The sequence below is a fragment of the Apodemus sylvaticus genome, chromosome 12 (assembly GCF_947179515.1).
Source record: "Apodemus sylvaticus chromosome 12, mApoSyl1.1, whole genome shotgun sequence".
Lineage (NCBI taxonomy): Eukaryota > Metazoa > Chordata > Mammalia > Rodentia > Muridae > Apodemus > Apodemus sylvaticus.
Window position 1 is genome coordinate 15,760,688 of NC_067483.1, and position 7,325 is coordinate 15,768,012.

Genomic DNA, 7,325 nt, shown 5'->3' on the forward strand with positions numbered 1-7,325 from the left:
TTAAACCTGAGTCCCTAGGTGTTCACAATAGACGCTGTTCCTCCGCAGCTCTCTAACTACCACACCACTCTCCCTCCCTCGGAGAGCTCCAACTAAGGAGAAGGAAAGAACTGGATACCCAAAACGCACTCGCAAGAGTGCACCCTCTATATTGTCTGCCGAAGCTACCACTGCGGTCCCGCCAAATCTGAGCGAGCAGAGTCTCAATGAAGACCAAGGCCAGCCCAGGGAAGGGTTCTCGAATGAAGAGCTATAAGAACAATGCCTTATACCCTGAGGAAATGAGATGAAGGAGGAAGGAAGAGGGCATTCAGCTTCAGAAACAGAAGTGGGAGCAACAACTTTTTAAACGGAGAAATGTAGAGCTGATTAGTGAAGAAGCTTCCATGTTTGATAGTCTGCTGATGGCTTACAGACAACCAAGCTCTACAACTGGGGAGAGTGTGATCTCAAGAGAAATGGTGGAGATGCTCTTTTCTGACGATTCTGACTTGCAGTTAGCAACCACACAGAAATTCCGGAAACTCCTTTCCAAAGTGCAGAGCCCTCCAATAGATGAAGTTATTAACACTCCAGTAGTCGATCGTTTGTGGTGTTTCTGAAGAGGAATGAGAATTGTACATTACAGTTTGACGCTGCCTGGGCTCTTACAAACATTGCCTCTGGAACCTCTCAGCAGACCAAAATTGTCATTGAAGCAGGAGCTGTCCCCATTTTTATAGAGCTGCTTAACTCAGACTTAGAAGATATACAAGAACAGGCAGTCTGGGCTCTTGGACACATTGCTGGAGACAGTTCAGTTTGCAGAGATTATGTCTTGAATGGTTCCGTCCTTAATCCTTTGTTAACACTCCTTACTAAGTCCACAGGACTGACAATGGCACGGAATGCAGTCTGGGCCCTGTCAACCTCCTCCAGAGTCTACAAAGGTCTCTCTTTGTTTGACTGTATTGTCCCTACTACTCTTCAGCAGCGACTCCGACTTGCGGGCAGATGTTTGCTGGGCCCTCTCTTACCTGCCCGATGGCCACAATGAGAAGATCCAGGCAGTCATAGACTCTGGAGTCTGCCGGGAATTGGTAGAACTTCTGATGCACAACGATTACAAAGCGGTGTCTCCTGCCTTGAGAGCTGTGGGTAATATTGTCACTGGGGTGACATCCAGACCCAGGTCATTCTTAACTGTTCAGCCCTCCCTTGCCACCTGCTGAGCACCTCTAGGGAATGAATCCGGAAGGAAGCTTGCTGGACCATTTCAAACATCACCGCCTGCAACAGGGTTCAAATGCAGGCTGTCATAGATGTGAGTATCTTCCCTGTGTTGATCGAAATCCTGCAGCCTGCACTATCACCAATGCCACGTCAGGAGGCACCCCTGAGCAAATCAGGTACCTGGTATCACTGGGCTGCACTAAGCCCCTGTGTGACTTGCTGACAGTAATCGATTCAAAAATTGTGCAAGTGGCCCTCAATGGACTAGAGAACATTCTTTGGCTTGGCGAGCAAGAGGGCAAGTGTAGTGTCTGTGTGTGTGTGTGGGGGGGGGGGGGGGGGGGGATGGTCAATCCCTACTGTGGCCTCATCGAGGAAGCCTATGGCTTGGATGAGAATGAGTTTCTCCAGAGCCATGAGAATCAGAAAATCTACCAAAGCCCTCTGACCTCATTGAGCACTCCTTTGCTGTGGAGAATGACAACAGCAGCCCGGCTCCTCAGGTGGACGAAACGCAGCAGCAGTTCATGTCCCAGCAGCCTGAGGCCCCGATGGAGGGCTTCCAGCTATAATGTCTGCCTCCAGGATGGGACAGGATGGGAGGGGAATGGAGGGGATGGGAGGGGAGGGAAGGGGACAGGAAGGGGGAGGGGAGGGGACAGGAAGGGGGAGGGGAGGGGACAGGAGGGGGGAGGGGAGAGGACTGGACTGGAGGGGAGGGGAGGGGAGGGGAGGCAAGAGGAGGGGAGGGGAGGGGGGGAGCACCAGCAGCCAGCAGAGGAGCAGCCTTCTGGTGGGCAGGAGAACAGCCACCCCACCAGCAGCCACCGCACACCTGCTGCCCTGGAGACTGTGCTCTTGACCTGCTCATCCTCTTCCCTGGAGGGAGCGCCCTCTGGACAGACAGAACCATCTGAGGCTCACAGTGGCTTTTGAGACAAGAAGGGGGGCGTGTGGGTTTCTTTTCCTTACACTTTATTTTAGCTGCACACACGTCTTGAACCCAGGAGCCCAGGGGTAGACAAAGGAGGACTGAGGTAATCCATTTGCACCTTTAAAATATTTTTCTTTTATTTTCTTTAGTGGTGACTTCCCTCCCAATTATCTTTCTTCATCCATCCCAGTCCTCTGCTCTGATTTGTGTAACTCTTGGGTACTTGAGCAGATGGAATATTCCAGAGGGGGGATGGGGATGGGGGAGAAGTCCAAAACAAAATATTTTTGCTCTGACCGAATATTTATCTTGTATGCTTGGATTATTTAATTTTTTTCTTTTGCATATTTTTCTTATATTAAGGTTATTCTTCCCCCCAAAAAAAGCTGGATTTAGGAATCCAGCTGACAGCCTTGTCTGGAAATAGAGGCTGATGGGGAGGCCCCCATGAGACTAAGGTTCCTCCCTCCCTCTCTCCCTCCTGCCCTATGACCTATGCCTAAGACCTCTTTAGTTTGGGAGGATGCCCCTTCACTCTCCTGAAGCAAGTATCCCGTGGAGTGGAAAGGAGGGGTCCAGGCCTTTAGACAGGGCTTCTCCTGTGTAGCTACTGACCCTGTTTCCTTCCTACATCCTAAATGGTGCAACCCAACTACATTTATTTACTTGAAAATTCACCTCAGAGGTGAATGAACCTCTGAGGTGGCTGTGTTTTCTCCTGAGCTTGAGATGGGGGCTGTGGTCCTTCCTTCTCCGGAGGAGAAAGTCCTTGCTCTGATGACCCCTAAGTTGCAGAGGAGGTTGGAGTTAGTGTCCTGTATTGGGATAGTCATGAATCCCTGCCTTTGGCCTTTCTTCTTCCTCTGCCATTGCTGGATCCTGTATATTTCACTTCCAAAGGAGAGAATGTTCAAAAGTTCTGGGTTTTTTTTAAGTCTGTATTTTAAGTAGGTCAATCTTAATTGGTCTTAGGACAAACTGGATGTGAGTGGGATACTGTGAGGAAGACCAGAAAGACGTACAAGCTTCTGCTCACAGGACTGAACTTGGTCCTTATTTTCTCGGCTTGCATTCTGGGCCAGCACTTGGGACCAACTCTCACTTCTGGAACCTTGATGAAGTAAATCAGCTGGGTCTGATTGTTCCCAACCTAAAGCGAGCAAGAAAGGCCTCAAGGCCTGGTGAAGTCTGCTGCCCTGTTCCTTGCTTCCAAGCAGAAAGCATCCTGCCTTCTCTAACTCAGTGTCAGCCACTGTTACCCACAATAAGTCATGACACAACTGCCTCCCCTGTTGCCAAAGAGCCCTGTCAGCATCTCCCTTCTGAGGATCTGGCTTGTAATTCCTCTTTCTTGTGTGTTATACAGATTCCCCCCTCCCTCCTCCTTCTCTCTTAAAGCCAGTTCAGTGTATCAGAGGCTGGGCTGTTTAAGGGGTTACACATTGCACTAAAACCGAGCACTGAGAGCAGGGAGTGGGGTGCCTTGTCAGCTAGGTAGACCAGCTGTGGAGGTGGCAGCACGGTGCCACATTATGGTGAACCCCACTCCCCCTTACCTGCCCTTTTCTCTCTCTAGATCAGCCCTGTTCTTGCTCCTGTTCCCTCAGATCTCCCTGTGCCTCACACGTGCAGATCTAAGGGTCAGGTTCTTGCTGCTGGCCTCTGCTTTTCCATGTGCTGTCTCTCTGTTAGTTTTGAGTTCCTGCTCCAGATTCTTCTAAGAAAGGTGGTTCAGGGCTTGCAGTTGATACTGAAAAGTTGAACCACCATTGGACCACATTGTTGAGCACCTTCTGGGAAGGCAAAGGGCTGGGCCTTTTTTTTTTTTTTTAACCTGGTTGAAACTGCTCCTAGTTCAAAGAAAAGTCCTCCATGATGACACCATTGTCCTTATCTGAATAGTAGAATACCTGAACTTCTCAAGTGACAGTTAGGACCCTGGCCCTGGAGTCAGATTCCTCGGGATGAGACACCAATGTCCTGCTGTCCTCTGTTCTTTCTCCAATCTCTGGATTCAGATCAGATCCTGTACTGCTTGGAAGAGGTAGGGTATCTGACTGCTGTAGGTGGTCCACACAGATCATCTTTAGTGACTGATAGTCTGCTTCTGGCTGATGGCTTCAGGTTCCAGCTCTCCCCAGTGACTGCAGCCATGGATGTTGGTTGCAGCCTTTCGGTATGGGCGTGTGAGTACCAGCCTGATTGACACCATTGTTACTTGGGTCTGTGCACACAAGTGCTTCTGATAACCTGGTTTTGAAGATCTTTGATGTTGCCCTTTTCCTGGGACCTTGTATTGACTGTGTCTCCTTCCTTCTGCACCTGGCACACCTCATCCCCTGGAGCCTGTGTTCTGAAGCTAACCCTGGATTAGCTGCAGTTGTATTTAACTGAGGGGAGGAAAAGAAGGCAATTACTCATGAGGTTTTTTCCTCTGAAACCAAGCGGGTACAAAAACACACTTGCCACATGAAAGAAGTGTGTTTCTACTTCTGTCTGCCTGCAAAGCTGGCAAAGCTAGACACCAACTCACAGCTCTACAGGTCCTGGAGTCCACTGCTCTTTTCTGTTCAGACCTCAGCTCTTCTCCTCCAGGCTCACTCATTTTGGTATCCATCCTCTTGGGTATTCTTCAGGCTTAGAGTCTAACTTCTCAAAGGAAAAAAAAACAAAGAGTGCACCCTCTAATGGAGGGGTGAAGTAACTTCCTCTTTATAGGTCTGGTACTGTGGCGCTTCAACACTATTAAAAGCCTCAGTGGGAAGAGGAGAATAATCTCTGGAGAGTACAGGGAGAGAGGGATCTGGGAAGGAGAAAGGAGGGAGAGGAAAAAGGGGAGAACCTGTTCGGATACTGAAGGAGATGAGGGAGAAGTACAGATGGCCAGGAATTTGAAAGCAGGTGTATAGTAGAGGGGAGGGGAAACTAGCGATAGCCACTAGAAAGTCCCAGATGCCAGGGACCCAAGAGGTTCCCAGGACTCAACAGGGAGGACTTTAGCCAAAATACCCAACAAAGAGGAGAGAGAACCTGTAAAGACCATATCCAGTGGATAGGCATGGCCCCCAGTTGAGGGATAGGGACCACCCAACCACCTCAAAAATATTAATCCAGAATTCCTCCTGTCAAAAGGTAATGCAGGGACAAAGAGTGTAGCAGAAACTGAAGGAAAGACCATCTAGAGACTGTCCCACCCGGGGATCCATTCCATCTGCTGATGCCAAGTCCAGACACTGCTGCTCTTGCCTAGAAGCTCTTGCTGGCAAGAGTCTATTATAGCTGTCGCCTGAGAGGCTATGCCAGAACCTGACCAATAGAGATGTGGATGTACACAGCCATACTCTTTGACTGATCATGGGGACCACAATAGGTAAGTTAGAGCAAGGACTGTAGGAGCTGAAGGAGCTTCCAACTTCACAATAAGAGCAACAATATCAACCAACCAGACCCCTCAAAGCTTCCAGGGCCTAAACCACCAACCAAAGAGTACCCATGGGGTATCCATGGCTCCAGATGGATATATAACATAGAATTATCTTATCTTCCATCACTGGGAGGAAGGCCCCTTGGTCCAGTGGAGGCTTGATGGCCCAGAATAAGGAAACACTAGGCCTCTTAGACAAGAGTGTATGGGTGGGTAAGGGAGCACCCTCATAGAGGCAGGGAGAGGGAGGAGAGAATAGAGGGTTTGTGGAGGTGATACTGGGAAGGGGGATAACATATGAAATGTAAATAAAAAATAACCAAGAAGAAAAGAAAAAGAAATCCACTGAGCTTGTGATTCACAGGCTCCCCCTCCAGCATCAGGTATGAGATACTGCTCAGGACTTCAAAAGAAATCTGCACATCCAGAGTGCACCTGTTGGTGCGGGAGGCAAGTCAAGCCTATCTGGTTGGCCTTTTTGAAGATACCAACCCACATCTTATCCATACCAAATCTGTAACAATAATACAGAAAGATATCCAGCTAGCACTGCGCATATGCAGAGAACATGCTTTAGAGTCTACAATGAGGGAAAACATTTCATTCTCAAAAAAATGTTTTCTCCTCTTCCTCCTATTAACATTCAGAAGAATGTTAGGTATTCTTTCCATGGGGTCAGAAAAAGTATCTAAGTAAATGGTTTCCAGTGGAAACATTGGGGTCAGAATCCGGCATTGGCAGCTTCTCATTTTATCTGTGTGAGTTTTAATCTGAGAACAGGATGAAAAGCACCGATGCAAGCAGAATGTCTCTGCGAACACATCTCAACGGTTCAACTCTGTAACAATTATAAACTAATCTCCTAAAGGTTTCTAGACAATACCAGCATTTAGTGCACAGTGGCCCTAGTGAAATCTGTAAAACAAAATTTTACAGACTGAGGTGAGAGATGTCTCCTGGGACTTTGCGGAACACCCTATTCAAAAGCCAAAAATCTCACTTGGCAATTTACTTTACTTCTAAACTCTTCTCCTGCCTCATAGCTGGGACTAATTAAAAACAAGCAAACTAAGATGTAAAAGAATCTATCTTGTAGTAAGTCACTAGCCAGAAAAATCGGCAACACTTTGCTCCAATCATTTATGTAATTACATTTACCTCCCAATAGGATATATAGAAAGTATGGGTCCAAATATGGTATAAAAGCATTAATAGCATGCAGTAGAATTTTTCAGAAACCCTAAAATTATAGGTTCCTTTTAGTTTTTTAGTCACCCTTGAAGGACAGGTGGATTTGAAACAATAGGCCCAGACTAGAAGATATTTATATCTGAAGAACCTTATACAATGCCCTTGCCGAACAGGTGGGTGTTGGGCAAGCTAGAAAGAATTTACATTTGAGTTGGTGGTGCAGAGCTCAGAGCTGCCTAAATGGAAGCTTGTAAGGAACTGCTTTTGTTTTGCAGACAACACCTAGGGAGTATTTGACCGAAACAACATCATTAACTTATCCAGGTGTGATTCAGGATACAGTTTATACTTTTTACGCACAGAGACTCCCCAGTTGGTTCACCGGGCTGGGGGCTAGGGGCTGCAGATGGAACTGATCGCAGGGTGCCTAGGGTAGCCCCAGCCATGGCACAGAGAAGAATGTGGCAGACGGACTACACTAGGCAGAGATGTGCTTGAGAGGCTGGGCACAGGTCAGGCGGCTCCCCAGGCTCTGCAGTGCCACCATCATTGCCAGGTAGGCTA

General features: G+C 48.0%; 1 pseudogene; it reads left to right on the forward strand.

Annotated features, from left to right (window-relative positions):
- Positions 1-206: 206 nt before the first annotated feature.
- On the forward strand, positions 207-1,784 carry LOC127697482 (importin subunit alpha-7-like; annotated as a pseudogene).
- The last annotated feature ends 5,541 nt before the right edge of the window (positions 1,785-7,325 follow it).